The 20,220-nt window shown below is 39.3% G+C and overlaps 2 pseudogenes; one reads left to right on the top strand and one right to left on the bottom strand.

Moving 5' to 3' along the window:
* Positions 1 to 3,015: 3,015 nt before the first annotated feature.
* Positions 3,016 to 3,623, top strand: LOC136284207 (uncharacterized; annotated as a pseudogene).
* A 14,828-nt stretch (positions 3,624 to 18,451) lies between these two features.
* LOC131783086 (uncharacterized) lies at positions 18,452 to 20,062 on the bottom strand (annotated as a pseudogene).
* Between the last annotated feature and the right edge of the window lie 158 nt (positions 20,063 to 20,220).

Below are 20,220 nucleotides of genomic sequence, written 5' to 3'. Positions count from 1 at the left end.
CTCATGAGATTTAAATTCTATTGAAGGGAAGTGACGCGTAACCTGACCGTCGCACAAGATTGGCTGCCTAGGGGTTCGAGAATGGCGGATGAGTGGTGCAAGATAAACGGCAAATTTGTCACGTTTGAGTGAATAGGTCTCTTTGTATTCAAAAGACAGATACGTCACTGTAAACAGGGAAAAGTTTGACTGAATTAAAAGGAAGACAGTCTCGACCCACAAAGAAAAGAAACTGATTTATTCATGATCCTATGAAAAGATAAATTGATAATGGACTTCAAAACATTTGAAAAGAGTTGATTCGTCGCATCAGTCAAAGGACGGCGCGCCCCATAAAGACGACTAGGAAAGACTAATTATTCTATGCCTGACAACTCGTCTGACAGACTCCAATCTCACCCCCAATCTCTCTTAAAGCAAAAATATTCAATGGTCATAAACAATATTTATCAATCAATCACCGACAGTGAGGTGAATAGTTGTTTTAACAGATACCAAACAGAAACCAAAAAATTTGTTTAATTCTATAAATGTGCCGAAAAATGGTCGGAAATTATAGTCTTGACTCGTGATTTCGTTTCTTCGTCTGCTCTGAGGTGAATGGTACTTGCCTATCACTTCCAAAGTAGCCGATCAGCGCGCTACAAGCACCACATACTTATGGGGTTTATATATATAACCAGTCGACCAATCAAATTACGCCAAGCTTTGTAGTCCACCGGATGTCAGCATTTATAAGTTACGATTGTTTCTTGCACGGGAAAGAAAGCCTCTGTACGACTTAAGGCTCAAAACACGAATTTTCGTCGGCCTGGGATATGAGTGAATTAAAAATCATGATAATACTCATGCATCATGGAAACTGTAATGGTGCAAAATTCAAAAAATTAAATTGCTGCCTACATCAACATTTACTATCTAGGTCACAGGCGGCCCAAGCTCACGTCCCGAGTAAAAGCCAACGATCAGTTCATGAATGCGTCACGCGTTGTGTCTGATTGGTCGATCAGGACAATAGATTAAGGCGAGGTGTCTCTGTGGGAATGGGGCAAGTATTATACATTAATCGACCGTACCACTCGCGGTAGAGAGAAAATTGACCTCGTACCCAAGTCTCTTCCGCGGCCGTGTCCAGTCTCCGTGTCCAGAGCATAGCCAGAGAGGAGCGAACTTGGAAATGCAGGTAGAAAACGCTCGTTTCCGGCGAAATGCGCGGGGAGTTTGGTATTGAGACATGTCCCAGGGTGAAATGATCTCAGATTGTAAACTATAGCTGTGGAAAATGCCGATCGGGAGGATTTTCGGGGCGCAAACCACCTCCGCGTGGACAACAGTCGAAATCGGAATGTGCAGCCTTGACTTTGTCTTTTGACAGGAATAGCAGTGACGGTAAAGCAAGCTTAAAACGGCAGAAATCGCCAGAAATTACAACGGACACACAGGATGTGAGTAAGTTTTATCGATTTACTTGTAAAAATGTTCATATTTCGAAATGTTTATAGTTGTAAATCGACCATATTTCGTTCCCCAGCCATTCCTTATAAGATGTTAAATTTTCAAAAGTTCCTCTCGTAACTCAACACCAAGTCACTCAACGCGTGACGCTTTCATGAATTATTAGTTGGCTTTTTCGGCTCTTACTTGGTGTAGAAGACACTGTAAACGTCACATCATTGTTTTTATTGTTTTCTTATTTCCCGTTGTAATGAAATTCTATTGATTCGATGAAATTCTATACATCTCGAAACGTGAGCTTGGGCTGCCTGCGTTTAGGTCAACGATAAAATTTGTCCAACTTCATCAGCTAATATCAATATTAACACTCCAAACACACTTAATCCAACAACAAAAGACACAAATTCTCCTAGTCTGCAACCCTAGCGAATCCCGTCAAAACCAACACGGCATAGGGCTTCAATTTCAACAACAGAACACGTTCATCGATTTGGGTACGAGCGACTGGAAATGGCCGAGGGATCTTGGGAACAAGTTATTGCGCTCATGCAACTGTAATGATAATGATAATGATAAGGAATTTATATAGCACTAAAACTATAAAAAACATTCAGAAGCGCTTTACATAAGTTAAAGTTCTATACTTATTAAAAATTAAAATATTCAAAGGCAATAAACATTTGAACTATTGAAACAAACTGAAAGCGTGGTAGCGTTGTAGTTGTATTGGTTTTGACGTGATTCGCTAGGGTTGCAGACTAGGAGAATTTGTGTTGATGTTGAGTTACTTTCGTTGTTAGATTCAGTGTGTTTGGAGTGTTGATATTGATATCAGTTGTTGAAGTTGGACAAATTTTTTCGTTGACTTAAATAGTCACGTTGGCAGCAATTTGATTTGTTGAATTTTGCACCATTACGGCTCCCATAATGCATTACATAGTATTTTCACCCTTCACCAAAATTTAGATCTGTTATCATACGTTTAGCAGTTCTTTGACATAATGATTGACAGGTGGTAGGCAAATGATAATCCGATGAGGAACTGTGGTCGCCGCTAAGTGATACTGAAAAGCGCAAGATATGGACGTCGAAGTACTGCGCTTAGTAGCTGTTTTGAAATCCTTCCTGGACACCGTAGGATTTTAATTTGAGACTTCAAAGCGGGACACAGACAATTTCTTCGAAAGTGAAGAGGCAACATCATCTTCGTCGTTTAAAGAGGAAAATGGAGAGGTTCATAGAAAGGGAGTTTTGACCAGTATTCCATCAGTAGCTTTGCAATTTGAGCGTGTTTTCTTGTTCTTGAAGCTGTGGTTATAACGAACACGTTTTCAAAAGGAAAATGAAAATCAAGAAAATCAAGAAAATCATGTCAACGAACACTTAGTCGAGGAAGCAGTTCATTCGGCAGAAGATTTGAAAAGACGACTGAGGCACCTGCCACGCGTGTTACATAGGGATGAAGGAGGCTTCCAACTTCTCTTACCTGATTTAAGTGCCATTACATTTGAATTAATTTTGGATTCCTTGTCATCAGAAATCAAAAAAGGTAGTTTTAAAATGTTGAAGGAAGATCGTGACCGTCTGGAAGGAGAAACAGTCTGTGTTTGTTCTTGCCTCGGTCTTCAAATTGATTTTCTCGACCGTCTTCAAGATATGCCAGAGAAGCTGGATAGTTATTTTCTTGAGGAACATCTTCACAGCATTGTCTGATTTGTCGGGCAAAAACTCTCTTAGCAAAGAACCGCTTCATGATATCGAAATCGATCCTTTGAGTTCGGCTGTTGATGTAATTGTCAAGCGTGCAGGTAGTGACGCACAACACATTGATTGGTGCGATTGGGCTGAAATCTTTGTTCAAGACGAGTTTAAATGCAACCCGTTCTTAAATTCTTCCTTTTCAGAGTGCTATAATAAATGAATGGTTTAAGCCTTTATTTTCCGAGAGAAAGCTGACTGAAGATAAACCCCTTTCTCACATTAACATTATTAATCTTAATGGCTGGGTCTCTGCGAGTGAGATTCCTAGAGGAATAAATGAGCAGTCTGAGGACTTGTATCACGCTATAGATCATGAAAGTGCTGTCGACATCTTAAATGGTCGTGGCATACATCTATCGGCAGGAAGGCAGAAACGAGATTCCAGCTCTGGAAAAGGGTCTACGTAACAATTCTACGCCTGACTGACTTTAACCTCGTTCCCAAGCTCTCTCTTGAAGCAAAAATATTCAAAGGCAATAAACAATACTTATCAATTAATTACCGACGGTGAGGTGAATCGTCATTTTATCAGATACTACACAGAAACTAACAAATTGGTTTAATTCTGTTAATATACCAATGAATGGTCGGAAATTACCGCCTTGACTCGCGATTTCGTTTCTTCGTCTTCTCAGAGGTGAATAATATTTGCTTATCACTTCCGAAGTAGCCGATCAGCGTGCGGTATAATTACTACATACCTGTGCGTTAAACAGTCAACCAATCAAATTACGCCAAACCTTGTAGTCCTACCGAATGTCAGCATTTCTAAGTAACGATTGTTTTCTCGTATCGGTTGTTTTTTTAAGTAACGATTGTTTCTCGAAAGCTTCTTAGCTACTTAAGGCTCAAAATACGAATATTCGTCGGCCTGGGATACGAATGAGCAAATTAAAATTATGATAATACTCCTCAGTTCATGAAAATCATTTGCCCCTCAACCTACCACCTGACGTTCCCTAGCTGTCAATCATAATGACAAAGAACTGCTAAACGTATGAAAACAGATGTAAATTTTATAGTCACCGCAGATGTAAAACGGAAAGCGCAAGATATGGATTCAATGTGCAGCCAGCTGATTTGCATAAGCAATTCAAGCCAAGGTTCGACGCCTCTTGGTGGCATGAGGTGTTCGCTAAACACTCCAGGACATCCGATAATCGCTTCAAAAAAGTTAATAATGCTCCCCTTGCGAACTGAATTCCCAGTTTTCTGGGAATTCCTAGGAATTCCTAGGAATTCTCAAAAATTCCCAATTATGCAAATGACCCTTACAAACTGAATTCCCAGTTTTCTGGGAATTTCTGGGAATTCCTAGGAATTCCTAGGAATTCTCAAAAATTCCCAACTATGCAAATTAACTCTGGTTTAAAAAGCTTGGAATTACTGGGAATTTCTGGGAAAGGAAGACTCCAGTTTTGTGAGGACTTGAAATCCCTAGGAATTCCTAGGAATTCTCAGCTTTACAAACTACCTATAATTTAAGAAGTGTAGAACTCTTGGGAATTTCTGGGAATTGAATTTGAGGCAATTTTAATACCCTGAGGTCCACATAAATTCTAAGAAATTCTCAATACCTTGAATGTGAAGGTTTTAAGAAAAAGAGTAATTTCAGAGGCTTAAAACTTTGGCTCAATAAAAGGTATGCTATACTAAACTTACCAAGAGATATACATACATGTACATGTTTATAACTTAAAGATCATGAAATTTATTACTCAAACTAAGTTTTAGTAAATCTTTACATTAATATGGATTTTCTCATGAACCAGCTGTCAGTTATGTTAAATGGAAATTGCCAACTTCCACAATAATTAACAATAATTACGTTGTTATCTTACTTCCCTAACCTACATTACTGGTTGCCTTTGTTAGAAACCTTGGAACAGTCAAGCTCAGTTGCCTCAAATGCTGTCAGAGACTTTTTGTTGACAATACTTTTAGTAGAAATTTCATGCGTTAGACAAACAAATTCAACATCTAATTAATCTTTCTTTTTTCATGATTGTTGTTGCTGCTTTTTTTCAGTTTTTTGCTCTATTTTCATGACTAATTGCTGTAATTTGTTTTGCTGTTTTTATTCTTACAAAACATTTTTATAAGAATTCCAATACTTGTGGATCATCCACACACTTTGCAAACATTTGGCATGCAGACAAGACAGAGGTAGTCAATGTACCCTTTGAGGAAAAACACCTTTTATATGACGTCTTCAATTTACTTTATTTGAAACTCTGATCTGAAAATATGTCAACAAGACTTGCTAGTAGTGAGAAGTACCAACCAAGTTTCCTTTCATAACTTAATTTCTTAAATGTCCCAATCACTGGATCTCCCAAAAAAATATTACATCTTTTTATTTTTGGTGCAAATTACAAGTCCTTCTTTATATAAAAATGAAAAGTGCTAGTCATACTTCAATAATAACAGCTCTTAAGTTTACTTGTTGTTCTTCTCTGTCTGTCAGCTATCAACAAAATTGTTTTATACTTCGGGCAGTGCATAACTATTTGTGGACCAGAGTTCCAACGCACCTCTGTAATCGCATATAGCTACTCCTGTCTCTTGTACAAATGTTTCTCCTTTGTAAGACGCACTCTACTCTGTTGTCAATACTGCTTTAAGTTCAGTGGAAACGACTGACTGAGGAATCGAGATGGCGGTGTTGGAACGTGTTGCTGAACGCTTGCTACGGTCAAGCTTTGTAGATTTAGGTACTGGTACACTGGGATCATCTATGTATCTCTTACACTTCCGAATGTGGTATCCTTCTTTTTGCCCCCGCAGGGTTTTTGGCCCCAGAGGGCCAAAAACCTGAGGAGGCACCTTAGGACTCCCCGTGTAATATAGAGGAAGACTGGAGAAGAGAGAATGTGGGTATTTTCGGTAGATCATAACCAGAAAAAATCTCGATTTGATCGCTTGCACGGCCGCAAGGTATCAACGTTTTTCCCGCAAATGGTCATGGACTGCCAGTAAAAAGATACGCGCGCGAGGACTTTTAGGATCGGCGTCTTTGACACGAGATTTGTCCTAGTATAGAGGAAGACTGGAGAAGAGAGAATGTGGGCCCTCTTAAGGTATAATTTTGTGTCTAATAACTATATAACAATAAATTGTTCTTCAATGCTGTCTATAAATTGTTCTCCAATGCCACCTATAACATTCCAATGTTAAAACTCACCCAGGTCCCTACATTCTGCTTCTTCTTGGTCGTGAAGAACAAACAAATCCTAAGTTAAACCACACAGCAAAAAAAAAAAAACCCCAAGCACTTCCCAAAACTACATTTTGTACACTTGTAGTATTTTGAGATCCAAAATTACTAACACCAAAGTACTGAGCCGCAATTCCGTAACAGCATAACAGAAAAATTACACAACTGTAAACAACAAGCCCAACTCAAAAAAAAAAAAAAAAAAAAAGAAAATGGTACTGTAGGGCGGGGGCAGTTCTAGTGAGAACTATAACTAGTATAAATATGAGGGTAAAAGACGATTTGTAGTCGCATTCAAAACTGTGATTGGCTTATGTTATTTCTCACCTTTGCCATTAACACAACTCAAGTGAGTTTCGAGTCTTTGTTTCCTCGACAACTTTCGGCCACAAATCGTGCATTTGTAATACGATCGATTCTTGTCGATTATTTCTACATAGAGTGAGCTCACATCTTTATTTATATCACCAAGCTATCCATCTTCTAGAAGCAGAGAACCGGTCGGAGAAGTCAGAATAAAGTTGGGCACTTCTCTTAACACTGCAATCGGCAAGCCAGCGGATTCACTTTGCTAGCCAATGATAAGTCCTAAAAGATCCACGTGATCATGCCCGTGAGCGGAAACAAAGAAGACTCCATTTGGCGCTCATCTTTGAATGTACTTTTCATCGGTTGATCGCTTTTCTCAACTGTTTTGCTTAATATAACATTTCTAAAGATAGCTTTTATTGTGGTTCAATGGGAAAACGAGAATAGCGTGAGTGTTGTAAAAGAGAAGAAAGTCGTTGGCGCCGTGGAGTTAAAAGAAGGGACAACAGTTGACATATGGACCGGTACAAACAAGGGTCGAGTGGCCATCTGTAAAGCTACGATTTTGAAAGTTTGTGTGGAGTAAAAATTGCGATATTCGTTGTGATCAAAATCTTATAAAAGAATAGATGTAGCGGGTTGAGTTAAGCTTACATAACGCTCGGCGCAACTGAAACTAGAATAATTCTGAGAATCGAATCGGTCACTTGCATGCCGCAGTTTCTTAAGCTTATGCTTTACAATGAAATAAACCTACCAGTAAGGTTTCAAGATTCCTCTAGTCACGTTTGGGAACATTCAAGATTCATAACAAACCTTAGTACATAAAGAAGCCCTCCTTGGTAAAAACAAAATAATGTATTTAGCCCTTTTTTAGTAAAATCCATGAGAGAGATGTACTAACTCCATAACAGAGATTTCTCAATTTGAGAATCCAATGAATGCCCTTTTCCTCATAGCCATCTTAAAAGCCTGGTCTGAGCTTTAAACATACATATTTTAATATATCATTTTTTTTCAGATTCAGATGTCAAGGAATCCAGATACAAAATAGTCAAGGTTCTTGTTGACAACCTCATTCAAGGCCAACTCATTGTGAGCCCAGGAAAAAAAAATACAAACAGTACAAACAGCAGCTAAGTTTGCAGTTTAGGATAACTTCATTCTAATTTATTGTTACAGTTACAACAAGATTTTAATCAAAAAATCAATTTTATTTGTCTGTAATTAGCCCCTTCACTCCCAAGAATATAACTATATAAATATAACTTAAGATATTGTATTTTATGGAAAAGAATCAACAGATTTTATTCACAATTTGTGTCAAACCAAATTTAATGATTGATTAGAACTATTTTATATGAATAGCTGTAATTGAGGATTAATCCGTATGAAGTTTTCAAGAAAAGAAAAATAAATCAAATTCCATCCTAATATTACCACACATTGATGTTAATAATTAATCAAAAATATTTTACATGTAAGCCTTAATTAAGCTTCTAAATAAATTTCATTGAATACTTGAATTTTAGCTGGGTTTTTTTAATTTTAAGTATTCATTATCATTAGCCTCAAATTTTTGCTTAAAATTCCCAGTAATTCTTAAACATTCCTAAAAATTCCCAGAAATTCCCAGAAATTCCTAGGAATTTTTTAGATTTACAGCTTTTCAGGGAAAGTCATTGGTTCTCTGAGTTGGAATTCCTAGGAATTCCTAGGAATTCCAAGTCCTGTTGGCTATAAACTTGGAATTTCTGGGAATTTCTGGGAATTTCTAGGAATTTCTAGGTTTTTAGAACCAGAGTTGTTATGGTTGGGAATTCCTAGGAATTCCTAGGAATTCCCAGTCCGAATTTACCGTGAAAATTCACACCTTTATTCCAAGGAATTCCAAAAGCCATTTCGCAAGGGTCCCTTCGAATGAAATGAAAAAAACTGCAACTTCCGATGATTACATTTCTAATCATTTTCAAGATACAACTCTACTTTGTTCGCTCATTTTCCAGAAACAAAAGTCCAGAGAAATGCCTCATACAAACTTAACGGGTCTAATTCGAAAAAACTTAAGGAGCGATACGCTAAGCTTATTTTCTCTGTAGAGACAATACATGTCTTAAAGAAGGCAACAATGAATCGTTAACACAAGGTCAAAAAATATTCCTGACCAAATGTTACAGAAACATCATAGCAACAATTTAAAACACGTAAAACGAAGAAACTCGAAAAAAAGCCTAAAAAGCGGCACCAGTAAAGCTGATTTCACCTCCATGATCGAAGACCTGAGCCTATATAAGGTTAACTCCAACAAACCCTTCTTTATACAGCTCATGGTTTTGAACTTTTAAAGTCCAGAAACTGTGTTGATTAGATAATCCAAGCAATACACATCATTTTAAACTGATGGTCACCCCTTTCGGTCTAAAAGCTTCGGCGCAATGCAATTATTCTTATAATGACCTTTTATGCAGGAAGGTTTCAGTTTGGAACGGCATTTTTAGCTTTTCCAAAGACATCGCTCTCAACAAAATCGACTATAACAGGGGAAAAACTGGTCTAAAACAACGTTATTGCATTTTAGGTCATTGGGGACAAATTCACACCTATGAATATTGCCTTGCACGACTGCCGTGTAAGGTGGGCCAAGAAGAGGCTAAAAATAACCCTCAGGTATACACTACCCAAGAGGGTATAGGAGAGATTAGAAATAACCCTTAGGTATACACTACCCAAGAGGGTATAGGAAAGATTAGAAATGACCCTCAGGTATACACTACCCAAGAGGGCACAGAGGGGATTAAAAATAACCCTCAGGTATACACTACCCAGGAATGTATGCAAGAGATTAAAAAACCCTCAGGTATACACTACCCAAGAGGGTATGCAAGAGATTAGAAATAATCCTCAAGTATACACTACCCAAGAGGGTATGAGTGATTAAAAATAACCCTCAGGTATACACTACCCAAGAGGGTATAGAAGAGATTAAAAATAACCCTCAGGTATACACTACCCAAGAGGGTATAGGAGAGATTTGAAATAACCCTCAGGTATACATTACTCAAGAGGGTATGTAAGAGATTAAAAATAACCCTCTGGTATACACTACCCAAGAGGGTATGCAAGAGATTAAAGATAACCCTCAGGTATACACTACCCAAGAGGATATAGGAGAGATAAAAAATAATTCTTGGGTGTACACTACCCAAGAGGGTATGCAAGAGATGAAAAATAACCCTCCGGTATACACTACCCAAGAGGGTATGCAAGAGATTAGAAATAATCCTCAAGTATACACTACCCAAGAGGGTATGCGAGAGATTAGAAATAATCCTCAAGTATACACTACCCAAGAGGGTATGCAATAGATTAAAAGTAACCCTCAGGTAAACATTACCCAAGAGGGTATAGGGGAGATTAGAAATAACCCTCAGGTATACACTACCCAAGAGGGTATGCAAGAGATTAAAAATAACCCTCAGGTATACACTACCCAAGAGGGTATGAGTGATTAAAAATAACCCTCAGGTATACACTACCCAAGAGGGTATGGAAGAGGTTAGAAATAACCCTCAGGTATACATTACCCAAGAGGGTATGAGAGATTAAAAATAACCCTCAGGTATACACTACCCAAGAGGGTATGCAAGAGATAAAAAATAACCCTCAGGTATACACTACCCAAGAGAGTATGGGAGATTAAAAATAACCCTCAGGTATACACTACCCAAGAGGGTATAGGAGAGATTAAAAATAACCCTCAGGTATACACTACCCAAGAGGGTATGAGAGATTAAAAATAACCCTCAGATAACACTACCCAAGAGGGTATGCAAGAGATTAAAAACAACCCTCTGGTATACACGACCCAAGAGGGTATGCTAGAGATTAAAGATAACCCTCAGGTATACACTACCCAAGAAGATATAGGAGAGATTAAAAATAACCCTTGGGTGTACACTACCCAAGAGGGTATGCAAGAGATGAAAAATAACCATTCGGTATACACTACTCAAGAGGGTATGCAAGAGATTAAAAAATAACCCTCAGGTATACACAAGCCAAGAGGGTATGAGAGATTAAAAAAAACCCTCAGGTATACACACCCCAAGAGGGTATAGGAGAGATTAGAAATAACCCTCAGGAATACATTACCCAAGAGGGTATGTAAGAGATTAAAAATAACCCTCAGGTATACACTACCCAAGAGGGTATGCAAGAGATTAAAAATGACCCTCAAGTACACACTACCCAAGAGGGTATGGAAGAGATTAAAAATAACCCTCTGGTATACACTACCCAAGAGGGTATGCAAGAGATTAAAGATAACCCTCAGGTATACACTACCCATGAGGGTATGCAAGATATTAAAAAATAACCCTCAGGTATACACAACCCAAGAGGGTATGAGATATTAAAAATAACCCTCAGGTATACACTCCCCAAGAGGGTATAGGAGAGATTAGAAATAACCCTCAGGTATACATTACCCAAGAGGGTATGTAAGAGATTAAAAATAACCCAAAGGTTTCACTACCCAAGAGGGTATGCAAGAGATTAAAAATAGCCCTCAGGTATACACTACCCAAGAGGGTATGCAAGAGATTAAAAATGACCCTCAAGTACACACTACCCAAGAGGGTATGGAGGAGATTAAAAATAACCCTCTGGTATACACTACCCAAGAGGGTATGCAAGAGATTAAAGATAACCCTCAGGTATACACTACCCATGAGGATATTGGAGAGATTAAAAATAATTCTTGGGTGTACACTACCCAAGAGGGTATGCAAGAGATGAAAAATAACCCTCCCGTATACACTACCCAAGAGGGTATATATGCAAGAAATTAAAAATAACCCTCAGGTATACACTACCCAACAGGGTATGCAAGAGGTTAAAAATAACCCTCAGGTATACACTACCCAAGAGGGTATGGAAGAGATTAGAAATAACCCTCAGGTATACATTACCCAAGAGGGTATGAGAGATTAAAAATAACCCTCAGGTATACACTACCCAACAGGGTATGCAAAAGATTAAAAATAACCCTCAGGTATACACTACCCAAGAGGGTATGAGTGATTAAAAATAACCCTCAGGTATACACTACCCAAGAGGGTATGGAAGAGATTAGAAATAACCCTCAGGTATACATTACCCAAGAGGGTATGAGAGATTAAAAATAACCCTCAGGTCTACACTACCCAAGAGGGTATGCAAGAGATTAAAAATAACCCTCAGGTATACACTACCCAAGAGAGTATGGGAGGTTAAAAATAACCCTCAGGTATACACTACCCAAGAGGGTATAGGAGAGATTAAAAATAACCCTCAGGTATACACTACCCAAGAGGGTATAGGAGAGATTAAAGATAACCCTCAGCTATACACTACCCAAGAGGATATAGGAGAGATTAAAAATAACCCTCAGGTATACACTACCCAAGAGGGTATACAAGAGATTAAAAATAACCCTCAGGTATACACTACTCAAGAGGGTATGGAAGAGATTAGAAATAACCCTCAGGTATACACTACCCAAGAGGGTATGCAAGAGATTAAAAATAACCCTCTGGTATACACTACCCAAGAGGGTATGCTAGGGATTAAAGATAACCCTCAGCTATACACTACCCAAGAGGATATAGGAGAGATTAAAAATAACCCTTGGGTGTACACTACCCAAGAGGGTATGCAAGAGATGAAAAACAACCATTCGGTATACACTACTCAAGAGGGTATGCAAGAGATTAAAAAATAACCCTTAGGTATACACAAGCCAAGAGGGTATGAGAGATTAAAAATAACCCTCAGGTATACACTCCCCAAGAGGGTATAGGAGAGATTAGAAATAACCCTCAGGAATACATTACCCAAGAGGGTATGTAAGAGATTAAAAATAACCCTCAGGTATACACTACCCAAGAGGGTATGCAAGAGATTAAAAATGACCCTCTGGTATACACTACTCAAGAGGGTATGCAAGAGATTAAAAAATAACCCTCAGGTATACACAACCCAAGAGGGTATGAGAGATTAAAAATAACCCTCAGGTATACACTCCCCAAGAGGGTATAGGAGAGATTAGAAATAACCCTCAGGTATACATTACCCAAGAGGGTATGTAAGAGATTAAAAATAACCCAAAGGTTTCACTACCCAAGAGGGTATGCAAGAGATTAAAAATAGCCCTCAGGTATACACTACCTAAGAGGGTATGCAAGAGATTAAAAATGATCCTCAAGTACACACTACCCAAGAGGGTATGGAAGAGATTAAAAATAACCCTCTGGTATACACTACCCAAGAGGGTATGCAAGAGATTAAAGATAACCCTCAGGTATACACTACCCATGAGGATATGGGAGAGATTAAAAATAACCCTTGGGTGTACACTACCCAAGAGGGTATGCAAGAGATGAAAAATAACCCTCCGGTATACACTACCCAAGAGGGTATATATGCAAGAAATTAAAAATAACCCTCAGGTATACACTACTCAAGAGGGTATGCAAGAGATTAAAAATAACCCTCGGGTATACACCATCCAAGAGGATATGCAAGAGATTAAAAATAACCCTTAGGTATACACTACTGAAGAGGGTATGCAAGAGATTAAAAATAATCCTCAGGTATACACTACCCAAGAGGGTATGCAAGGATTAAAAATAACCCTCAGGTATTCACTACCCAAGAGGGTATGCAAGAGATTAAAAATAACCCTCAGGTATACACTACCCAAGAGGGTATGCAAGGATTAAAAATAACCCTCAGGTATACGCTACCCAAGAGGGTATGCAAGGATTAAAAATAACCCTCAGGTATACACTACCCAAGAGGGTATGCAAGAGATTAAAATAACCCTCAGGTATACACTACCCAAGAGAGTATGCAAGAGATTAAAAAGTACCCTCAGGACGTTAATACTTGTTTTTACAAGCTAAATTATCTTGGATGTAACCTCGGTATGAAATTGATTTCCTTCTGGAATGAAATCCCATTTAAAAGTAGTTTGGGGATGGACCATTAGATTTTCGATGCTCGGGGGGGGGGTGGTGGGTCTTTTACCAATTGCAACTATGTATTTTCTTGCATTAAGCCTGTGGTTGATTTTTTCGAGGGTTATTGCCCAACCACCCCCCCCCCTTCCCGCCCCCTTTCCTGCATAAAAAGTCTAATGGTCCCTTCCTGATATGCTATTTGGTCCTACAACTTTTTATGCGATGAAAGAATTTGGATATATATGTATTACTCGTGTTGTTGTTGTTTTTTTTTATATTACCAAACGAATTTCAAGTGATAATTTCAGGAAGTAAGGAGCAACAACAAAAGGATTCCTATCAAAGCGAGGTGCCATTTTCAGTCATACCCGGTTGAACACTTTGAAAACAAAGGATGACACACAAGCAGTTTACTGCAAGTTTGACATGAAAATAGTTCTGATGCCTCTTTTAAGCATAAAAATCTGACAGATCAGTGCTTAAAAGTTTTTATAAGTAAATAACCAGTTCACATGAATTTTACGAGGTGAAACTGACAGCTTGTAGTTGGCAAATCACATCTTTTGTTTTAGGGTGCTGACAGGGTTGGTAGGGGAGGGGGAAAGGAGTTGATTGGAAATGGGTGAGGATGCTTGTCGTACCTTTCAGGGGTCAAATCAGTGATCTGGTACCTTTTACGGTGTCTCAAACTTTAGTGGACTACCAGAGACCCAGCTGGTACCTTTTAGGGTGTTTTTCACTCATTAAAATACCTGAAATAAGCACTACTACGACAATTTTAAAGATCTGACTTGAGCCTCTGGAGCACATCGATAAAGGAGTTCTTATTTTTGGGATTTTTACATTTTTTGTGTTGAAATTGGTACTTTTTAGGAGTAAATATCAGTTGTTGCCACTCCCACACAGAAAAGACTATAATACTATAGGGACTATAATTTTATAGGGATCGTTTTCGAAATTCGCCCTCTTCTGTATGGGGGTTCCCCGGAGGGTGCTGATACGCGCAGCACACTTGAAATTTAGCAAGGACAAATTTTGATGTGATTTTCGGTGAAGAGAAAAAAGTTTTGTCAGCGTCTTGTAGCTACTGCGGAAGGGCCGTTTACCACTGTGTGCTTAATTACGCGTCCCGCCAGACGGCGGGAAGCCTACAAAGTGCTCAGACCAATTCCCAATCGAGGCCTAAGTCTGACGGGACGCGTAATTTTGCACAAGGTGGTAAATAGCCAGGTTATATGAATTTTCCAGACGTCTTGCGTACCATCTGTGGTACACGCTTGCCAATTCCCCAATAGGCATTTGGAATCGACTTAACCCTACCTTTACCATGGCCGCACACTTCTTTGGGCACTGTACATCTACCAATGACCACGAATCCACCCAACACCGGTACCGAGATTTGATCGATGAGTAGCGCAAATTCTAAAATCATCGATATCTTTTGGCGTCTCAAAGATGCCGGCTCGCGACAATATAAGATCAACTTCAGTTTCTGGATCTCCGCAAGTAACTTGAAATGTTTTTTTGACAACTACGCAAGGGAACCACCTGAGATATGCAACGTCGGTCTTGTCGATAACTACACCCAAAAGTCCCACCAGCGAACGATTTAAATGAACAGCAGATCTCCTTGTTAGCATGTAAGATGAAACGCTTATGCATGTAGTTTGTCAATCAAATTGACTTTTGTAAACATTCTTTGACTTCCGCCGGCAAAGGAACATTAATGGATCTGGACATTTTAGTTTTCTGAATACAGTAATTCTTGGAAGGTTTTTAAAGATATGGAAAGAGGGAAAAAAAAACTCATCTGTTGGTAATTCGGAGGTTGATTCATCTTTGAATTTATATGTGTCACGCTTGTCATGCAACCAATATAATAATGTGAGGAAGATTTACAAACCGCAAATTAAATCTGGCTAAAATGTGGTAGAGGATAACTTGATCTTCGAAACAGCTAATAAAATCATAAATAAACAAGGTAAGAGTGTCATGTTAGATTTCTTTACAAAACTGTAGTGATTTATGCCAGTAAACGGTAGCGACAAGTAGGCACACCATGTATATTTCATAGTCACTAGCAAGTAAATTTTGCCGGACTTTGAGTTCGTCTTATGATAGAACAACACAAATACACAAGGAAATTTTTACAGTAACTTTATAGCCATCCTATTGTCTTTTAAAAGCAAGAAGCTCAGTAGATTCTGTCATATCGGTCACTGTTAAAACTGTCTTTGTTTTGACGCTACTTTTCGACATAGAAAAAGTATGTCGGACAAAAATATTCACCAAAAAATAAATATTTCTTTGCCGGCCTCAATAATGACAGGGATTAAGTTTAGATGATAAAACAAAGTATTATGCCGACAGAAATACCGGATGTCAAGTAAATTCGTTACACGAGGTCACACAACTCGGGTAATATTCAGGGTGAAAATTTGCATATTTGAGCGGTCGAACGAAAAAACTCATTTCTCAAAAACTAAAATATATTTTCACAAAAAAACCACACCACAATTATAAGGACATATTGGGCTACAAAATATAAAAGTAGGAGAGAAAAAGAATTTGGGCGACTTGCCGCTGTTTGTCTGATGCAAGTTGACATTAGCTCTTAAAAATAACCCTCAGGTATACACTACCCAAGAGGGTATGCAAGAAATTAAAAATTAATCCTCAGGTATACACTACCTAAGAGGGTATGCAAGAGATTAAAAATTAATCCTCAGTTATACACTAGAGCAGGCGGTGTGCGCACTCTGATTGCGTTGCATCAAAACGAAAAGTGAGTCATTTGCATCCCGTCGCGGTCGAGTGAACATCTCTGGTGGGAGCAAGATAGCGTGAATAAACGTGGAATGTAACGAGGATTCATTGTCTGTTGCAGTTCCTTCGAAAGTTAAAAAGTGTTCGCAGGCCTGCGTGCTCTTGTTATTCCCCCGTGACAAATTCGTTGTTCAGCCGAAGGTTTGGCACGAAAAGAAAAAAAAAACAATACGACAAATGGCCGCAAGAAGAGCAAAGGGCTCAAGTAATGAAAATCAAACCATGATTCGGCTGAGCGAGGAATGGTCCACGTGTAAGGCGCAACACGAATTCTACGTAAATGCCGCCGTCTTCATAGAAAAGCGACTTCAGAATTGGTATGTATTCATTCATCCATCTCTGATACAGGATGAAAAGACAAACATTTGCAGCTGTTGCATGTCGATAATTTGTAGAAGTAGTAGGGCCAAAGCAAACCAAAATGCCCGATTTGGGTTCACGTTTATTACCGCACAATACGCACCAGAAATGAAATCAGATCAACTGTGTTTATGTTGACATATTTGTGTATTTCGGTAGTGCGACTCAAAAATTGTGTCACATCTTTCGGTTCTTCTGGTTGCGGTTTCAACTTTTCGAAAAATGTTTGGCTTCCTAATTTTTGGTTTAGGCAGTAGTGCGACTTGTGCCTAAATCTTGCATTGGAATCACTTAGCGCGATCTTGTCATGGAGGCCGAAGTCTTCGATCGATCGGCTGAGCTGTCTACAGTTATGGGATCCAATCTCGACCCCAAAAAGTACTAGTATGTGCTAACGAAAAGTTAATGTGAAATCAGGCCGAAAGCTTTTGCAAAGAACGAATTGTTTCGTCGATTCCGCGATGACTACAATACGTTCTGTTCCACCAGCAGGTCTCGAGCGCGCCAACAAAGGCTGTTCGTTCAACGCCAGGTAACCAAACAACAAATGTGTTATATCTTCAATTGGTCTCTGTGCCGGACTAATTAGACGGGGTGAATTCCTGCAGATGGACTCGCGAGGTCTCACAATATAATACTTTTGTTGATGCTGTAAATCAAATCGCTCTCGACCGTACACTTTAGGCGGGAAATGCCTCCACTGGCCTTCAGTGCAAAGCCCGAATAAAATACCTTCAAGATGAATATAAAGGGGTGAAAGACCATAACTCCCGAAGCGGAAACGACCGAGAAACCTTTGAATACTTCGAAGAAATCGACGAAGTAAGCCAAACATTACACCAGAGCGCTTACTTGAATGTGGCCTGGCCGCTGATGATACCAGCGCTAAAACGGGTGACGGGGAAGATTCACCGAACGCCGGTCCGTCAATCCGCGAGATTGACGAGGATCAACTGGAAATGGAGTTCGAGAAGACCTTAAAACCAGGCCATAAACGTGCGAAAGCAAGCAAAGGGAAAAAGCCCGCCGCAAATAAATCCAAGGCCACATCATCTGCTGAGACAGGCGATTTGGTGGAGTTCCTAGAGAAAAGTCAAACCAAGAACCATGAGTTTTTTGAGCGCCTCGCCGAGAGAGAGGCAGAACAAGAACTGAAAAGTCAGAAACAAATGTTTGATGCCGTGAGGGATATTGCAAGAATTTTCAAAGCGGACACTTAGGAATGAGAACTGTGGACATAAATGTAAGATTTTGTACATCATGTACAGGGATATTTATTGCTGTTATTGTTGTTTTATCGTTATTTTATAGATCATTTTTGTTTTGCAGTTATCGTTACTGTTTAACTTGATTGAAGTGAACTATGGATTCACCTTTTGACTACTTAAATCCATATTCCAAATGATTCATGGGCATCAAAAAAGTCCCAATTGAAAATGTTACAGTGTCATCCATTTTTTAAAGGAACTTAAAGACAAAGAATAAGTGAAATGTAAATGAAGGAGTTCATATTATTAAAGCTTCAGTACAAAGTGTCTTTTATAGTGTTCCTTAGTCTTGCACCATCCGCATTAATATCATGGCCTGGGAGGGGAACTCCGAGAAACCCATCCTCATCATTGGCGACATCAATTTCGGTGCCATCATTGACCTCTAGGCATATTTTGTGTAGAATACAGCAGGTAATAATTGTAGAGGGTACTTTGTCCACTGATTCATCCAGCTTATCCAGTAGACACCGCCACCTCCCTTTTAACAGTCCAAATGCCTGCTCAACGACTACCCTTGCACTGCTCAGGGATTTATTAAAATCTCTCTGCCGGTCGGTCAGGGCTCTGGTCTGAGGGAAAGGTTTCATGCACCAGGTCGTCAGTTTGTAAGCTGGTTCAGCAACTATAAGTGGCTTAACCTGCATACCGCCTATCCGACGCAATGGGGAATGCAAAATATCGCCGTCTTCTATTGCTGTGAGTAGGGAGCTCATTCGTAGCACGCGAGCATCGTGAATACTCCCTGCATAGCCGGTACTCACGTGCAAGAACTTTCTATTAGCATCAGCAACACCTTGCAAAACAATGCTATGAAAGCTTTTTCGATTTACGTACTCGTTTGGTTCTTCTTTCGGGCCTTTAATTGGTATAAGAGACCCATCAAGTGCTCCTACAACCTGAGGAAAGTGACTGATGTCTTAAAATTTCTGTATTGCTTGCCTTGTTTCGGCCTCAGCCTTAGGAAATTTGATGAAATCATTAGCTCTTCTCATCAAGGCAGAGCAGAATTCGTCCTTGAAATTCATGGCAGTACATCGGCCGATCTCAACGTTAATCCCACGCTTCTATACGAAATTCCAGTAGCTAACCTCGACAGAGCAACAGCCACTCGCTTCTCTACGGTGATTGCTTCACGAAGAATTGTATTCTGCAACATTAACTGAGGGTCAACGAGACAACAAATGTGTTGGAATGTATCTCTGCTTACCCTGAAGGGCTCTCGCCATAGATGATCTTGATATCGGTTTAAAAGGAGCTGTTCAAACCAAAACTGTGGTCTTGGATAAACCCACACTGTCTTCTGGTTACGGCGATAGCGGGTGTTTTGGATTGTCCGGATTACCATAATCCGTCGCGTCCTCTCCATTCCTCGAGACATTAGTCGCACCCTCTGAAAGAAACGTCGTCTCCTTCGAAGAAATATGGCGATTATCAGCACAAGAGAAGTCATTAAAAATGCTTCGTCTCCCGCCATTTTTTTAAAGTTGCGCGCTTTTGTAATTTGAATCTTCTGAGTAAACGGCTTGGAGTTTAACTAGTAAATGTCGGTCTGTAAACAAACACCTAGAAAGAATGTTCAGCTAGTTATACGGCCTAGTAAAAACACAGCCAGGTTTAAGAAACCGCATAGACACTTACCGACCGCAATTCTCTACACTGATGACAGAAATATAGCGCCTCCGTAGAATGCATGCTGCGAATTTTTTCGGGGCCAAAGCTCCTCATGTTCAATGAACCAAGGGAAAGTGAGGAACAGTTTAAGGACTTGTATCACAGCATAGATCATGAAAGTGCTGTCGATATCTTAAACGGTCGTAGCATACATCTACCGGCAGGAAGGCAGAAACGAGATTTCAGCTCTGGAAAAGGGTCTACGTAACAGTTCTTCCCCCGACTGACTCCAACCTCGTTCCCAAGCTCTCTCTTGAAGTAAAAATATTCAAAAACCATAAACAATATTTATCAATTAATCACCGACGGTGAGGTGAATAGTCGTTTATCAGATACTAAACAGAAACTA

Source organism: Pocillopora verrucosa, chromosome 11 (genome assembly GCF_036669915.1).
Source record: "Pocillopora verrucosa isolate sample1 chromosome 11, ASM3666991v2, whole genome shotgun sequence".
Classification (NCBI taxonomy): domain Eukaryota; kingdom Metazoa; phylum Cnidaria; class Anthozoa; order Scleractinia; family Pocilloporidae; genus Pocillopora; species Pocillopora verrucosa.
This window is presented reverse-complemented; position numbering and strand designations above follow the sequence as displayed.